Raw genomic sequence first — 6,118 nt, 5'->3', positions numbered from 1 at the left:
ACAAATTCACCAAGGCACTCAATGATTTAGGTAGCTCTTTGGATGCCAACTCACGTTTGATGTTCTCATTCAAGCCGTTCAAGAAGGCCCCTCGGAGTGCCTTCTCCTCCCAGCCGGCTTCTTCGGACAGGATCCAAAAATCCACGGAGAAGTCAGCCACGGTCCGCCGACCCTGTTTCAATGCAAACAAACAATGAGCAGCACTGTCTGGGTTAGACCCCTTATCAAATACACATCGAAACTTGCTTAAGAAGTTACTGAGCGCTCAGCACCGCTTGAGCCCACTGCAGAGCCCTTCCCGTCAGTAGCTCGACCATAAAGGTGATTTTGGTAATGTCAGAAGCATACGCTTGAGTCTGCTGCCTAAACATCAAGGAGCATTGAATCAAAAACCCCCGACATTTATCCAGGTCCCCGCCAAATTTCTCAGGCACCGGCAACGCGTGTTCACGTCGTGGCGGGGGTGGAGACGGCGGAAGGGGAGACGCCGCCGCTTCGTCAAGCAAGGCTATAGGTGGTTGTGGTTGCGCAGGGCCCCCTTGTGGCTGAACGGGTGCCCTGGGTGTAGCGAGTAGCATACCTTTTAGCTCCGATACCACCTGTAGTAATGCGGACTGCTCCTTGGCGACATGCTGCAGCATTGTCTCGTGTCGCTCCAATCGTTCAGCCTGAAGCGCGATTTCGCGCTGGAGGGGGGTAGAGTCCGCTGAGTCCATTGCTGGCTGGATTGTTCTGTCACGGCTGATGGAAGGTATGGACTCAAGCGCGGAGCTCTGGGTTGAAGCAGACAGTGCGTTTATTTACAGTGCGTGAAAGATAGTCCTTAAACATCAATATATCCAATAATTGTCCTTTTTTTTTCAGTTTCCAGAAGTGGTGAAGGTGAGTTTTCCCGTGAGGTCTGTGTGCGCTCCTTCCGTGTGAGCTCCTCCTCCCGAAAACACCAGTGAATCCTTTACTCCACTCCTCCGTCCCGTACTTCTCCAATCTGAAAGTCGAGCAAACACAACAATGGATGAGAAGGCTTGCCTGGCCACGCGGGTGACAAGATCACGCGCACACTTAGCTACCGAGCTCCGAGTACAATCCAGCGTCGACTGCCGTCTGGACACATCGTTAAATACCTCCGTCTAGTGAGGAAAGATTAGCGGCAGCTGGAGCCGAAGATTACACTTCCGGGTCAGAGATCGGCCTTTCTCACTCTCTCGGAGACGCCGTTCCTCGGCAGCCAGACCCGCAGAGTAGGGAGGGAGAGAGAAAGAGAGGAGGGCATACACACACATCACAAACAAACAAGCAGGTCGTCCGGGAAGACCATCCGACCGTGACATGATTATGCTATTACACTGTGTTGTTAAGAAAATGGTGGATATTACAGGGAAAAATGTGACTACAGTGTGAGACATACTGTGTTACTTCTTTTTACAACAGATTGTTAACTCTGTGGAAGCGCAGACCCAGCATACGGAAGAGGATTAGGGCTACTTTTTTTCTTCTTTTCCAGAATTCTGAGAAAATCAGAAAATCAGTCTTCTGACTTTAATCTCAGAATTCTCAGAAAAAAGTCAGAATTTTGAGATTAAAGTCAGAATTCTGATTCTGACCTTTTTTCTCAGAATTCTGGAAAAGAAGAAGAAAAAAAAAGATGTGCCCACTTTTTTTCTTCCCCCAGTGGCCCTAATCATTTTCCGTATTGTTGAATTTACACTCATAAGACAAGAATTGATGGAACACCCCATAGAACAAGTTGTACATTGTCACAAAGTTTATGTATACAGACATAAAATTCCATGACAGTTACTGCATGTAAATTGTAAGTGTGAGTAAAGTGTAAGTAATATTAAAGTGTGACTATTTTTGTAACAAATATCTTTGTAAACATCCTTTCTAATACAGATGCATACACTGCTTGCTGCAACTGACCTACTCTGCCACCTGAGGCAAAACATCTCCATATTTTGTAAAGGGTGGTCAGAAAGCATTTTAGAGTCACTTTAAAAAGTCAAATAAAAGAGCAATTTAATATATTTTATGTGATATCTTGTTTACATAATGGTGTCCTTTTTATTTTCATTTAAAAGTAAAAATTCACTTTGAGATTTTATCAACTCCTGCAATTAAAAAAATTAAAAAAAATTTAACATTTGCCTGATGAAGTCTACTTTTCCTATGTGGTTTATTATTACAGAGAAAGGGTAATTCTGGAGGTGTATTAGTATTATTTAGCCAGTGTGTGATCATGTTCAGTGAAGTGATGACTTATCCTCCTTACCTCCCACTCAGACTGCCACAACTAACGTGAAAAAGGGAGTAAGACCGAATGCAAATGTGCTCTACCAGCTGAACAAGGCAGAATCCTTATCAGATGCAATGCTTATACTACAGATAGCTAAGTCATAGTTAAAATAAAGTACTTCCTGTTAAGTCTGAAATTTTACATATCGGAACATAACAGACAATTCCGTAGTTCTCACTAGGTCTTAATTTTACTTAATTAGGTAAACCACAGATGAGCAATTACAAATAACATATTACACTGACATTATTTAACAAAACTAAGCCAAAATAAAGAAACAGTATGTGGAAAAAACTATACTGTAGAACCCCGCAGAGCCACCTATAGCAGCTATGAAGTAGTTGTAGAGAAATTTTGGCTCACTCTTATTTACAACATTGCTTCAGTTCATGGAGGTTGAAGGCTGGACAGAATGGGGTTAACGTGAGACACATGGAAAGAGTTGTGAATTTTCACATGTCAGGTTAATCTCAGAAGGACAGTGACAGGGCTGATGATAGACAGGATCTCAAAGGGACAAACGATCTTGAAGACAATTTTTTTGACTTAGTGTGCAACAAGATATTGTTGATAGGCAACCATATTTTTTGACCTGGGGTGTACTCGGGCGCTGGGACTTGATGGCAGTCAGCACGCTGCTTGTTGCCATTTTCAACAAGGCATCCAGGTTGCCCTCCAAAAGTGCTGGCAGTGGTGGGGATGCTGCTGGACAGAGGGGGTGCTCAACTCAGCATCAAAGGATGACAAGTCTGTGTCGGCAAATGTTAATGAGTTCCAAAAAGTTGATTTTGTTCACCTGGACGTAGTGTTTTCACTAAAAACGCTACATCCAGATGAACAAAACAACTTTTTGGAATATCCTTACCTGGATGACTGAACATGCATCAAGACATGTTGATGAGTTCTTGGCATAATCAGCCCACACCAGGTGGGGGCTTCAGTTGGTTTGATTGGAGGATGGCACACAACAAAGTGCTGCCTCCAGCTCCTAAATGAGTCTCCCAGTATGTTCATTGGTCTGTGAATGGAAAACTGATGACAAACTGACAATTTAAATGTAGAATTCTTTCCAGTTTAAATTGGCAGGCTCAATCAAAAACATAGTTCAATTTTTCAATTAAATTTTATTTCATAATGTCCAGGGGAATGCAATGGAGTCGGAATACATGCTAGGCTAGAAACTGAGCAGTTTCCAAAGCCATTGGAAGTTTAGGAGGAGCGATGAGTTGGGCTGGTTTGCAGAGACGATCAATGATTGTAAAAATAGTGGTGTTACATGATGCAGAGGGATGCCTGTTGATGAAATCCAATGAGATGTGGGACCACAGCTGCCCAGGTACAGGTAAGGGTCTCAGTAATCCAGCTGGATGTGAACAGGGTGTTAGTTATTTTGTGTTCTGTTTTCAGAACACGCTCCCACATACTCTGCAAATCTTTGACCAAAGATGGCCACCAAAACAGCCTCTGAGGGAATGTTAGAGTTCTCTGGAACCTGGGATGACAGGTGAATTTGGCTGTGGCTTCCCAATGCAGTAGCTGAGATCTGGTGGAAAGTGGGATGAAAAAACGGTAAGGAGTTCCACTATCTGGATCTAGTTTATTTCCCAGGTTATACAGGATGCTATGGGGCTGTGCCATGGGGGAGTCCAAGACTGAAAACTGACAGGAGAGAGCAAAGCACCAAAATGTTTGCTTTTCTAGAGTTGGTAACAGCTGTTGATGATGCATGTTTCCAGAGCATGTTTCCTGAGCTCACAGCTTCCTAGCTCACAGTATCATTTGATAATAAAGTGTGTGAAATCTTTATTTCAGTATCTAGCACTTGGGTTTCATTCTTAGCAGCCTTGGAACTTTTCATTCAAGGGCGTAGATTTGGCATGGACGGAAGGGACATGTCCCCACCAATAATTTGATCTATTCGAGTAAAGAAAATCAAACACAATAATTTCATCCTAATGGTACTGACATATTCATAGGGTTAATTTTTGAGACAAAATGTCATGAGGTAGTCATGATTTTGCAAATATTCCAACCAACACTAAGCTCAGAGAGTAATGGTGATACAAGTTCACAGGTGAAATTGGATGATGACTTGATGGTTCATGACTGTATTTGAAGCACATGTGTGACTGCATGTATGTGGAATGTCTCACTGTCATTCATCAGGTGACAGAGGCAGCTCTGCCATGTTGTAGCTCAGACAGAGGTGAAGAGGCGAGGTCACAGGTGACTGACTGATGATTTGGTGCTATAGATTAACTAGTATTTATTGCCATGACAATTGTTAGGCTGCTGATGTAAATTGATTCATTTGACAAAGAATCTGAATTGACACGTCTCACTTTTTATATGGCTCGAATCAATGTGTTATTTTATCAGGTGGCAATATGTCCTAGTGCAGTCAGAGGGGAAGAGCCAGGGCCAAAGCTGAGGCACATCAAGCACATAGTAATAATAATTGTAATCTGAGGATAAAACGCATGTACTTAGGCTGAAAGAAGCTTCAGTGCTCTCAGAAGACTAAAAAGATGGGTAAGGTTAACAATGACTCAAATGAGATTAAACAATGCTGCTGTATGTCCACCAGGAGAGACTGGACAGTATAGATGTAAAACCAATATGCCAGCAGTTTATCTCAGTTAACGAGAGGAGCAGGCATGTGTGTGGTTACTGTAGTTATCTACTACAGATAACTACAGTAATGGTTAAATAAACAAAAGTCTCACCACCGTGTTGACATAGCCTACAAAGGGTAAATAATACAGACACATTCATTTAAGATTATCCTTTATCTCACTCTCCCTACCATCATCTGTCACACCAATTTGTTTGCTGTCCTTCACTATATCCATTTAACCCTAGAAGTTTGTTATATAAAACCACCAGTGTATTATCATTTTAGTGAGACTGTTTGTGACTGCATTATTGCATCTGACAAGTTCAACTTTATTACATTTTATTAGAAGTTAATTCTGAAATTATCCTTAAAAATTAGCTGTATATAAATATTAATTTATCCATAGTTAAACATAATAACTCTCCGGAGTGAATGGAAAGGCCATGACAGTTTTTAATTTCAATATAATAATGTGTGAATTCTAAGAAATGTGTTGAAATGAGTAAGAAGGGGTAATCAAGTATGAGTCTGTCATATAGCTCAAAACCACAGTTATGTGATCAGTGCCAGAAACAAACAAACAAAAACCCAATAATAGTTTTCTGAATAATATAATTATTCAGATATGTACACGATGAATCCCAACCATAAAAAATAAAGCCACAGTGTGGTGATTTTTACAGGAAGGCATGCAGACACCACCACCACCCCCTTTTAATTGTGCATACAGCACTACAGCAAGGGTGCATTTTACACATTAATAATCATTTAAAATTAACCTAGGCAACGTCTCTTTTTTATTAGGCCTGACTTAGTAAGAACTACAGCCCCCTCTCCAACATCGTCAAGGCATTCCTTGCTAAAGGAGTTATTAACAACTTTTCACATTCCATCCTCTACTTCACAGGTTGGCCAAGGTGGTGAGGAAGAGGAAAATCATCTGTCACAATGACAAATCACTGAAGCTTGTGTACTTGGAGATACAGTACAAGCTGTGTTTCCACACAAAGGATAGGAACTGATCTCAGAGCAGTGAAAGCAGAGCAAGTGGTAGCTTACCATGCACATTTACCATCAAAGACCAGAGGTTCATCCACAATGTGCATGCACAAACCACCAGAAAAATGCTGCTGGCTTTACCTATGCTCATTGCTTGTCCTAAAGAAAGGTTACAACTTCAACTACTGTTTCCTTAATTCATACAG

This window comes from Diplotaxodon limnothrissa, linkage group LG14 (genome assembly GCF_057381915.1).
Source record: "Diplotaxodon limnothrissa isolate DT_005_m linkage group LG14, D_limnothrissa_male_GT1.1, whole genome shotgun sequence".
NCBI lineage: Eukaryota > Metazoa > Chordata > Actinopteri > Cichliformes > Cichlidae > Diplotaxodon > Diplotaxodon limnothrissa.
This window is presented reverse-complemented; position numbering follows the sequence as displayed.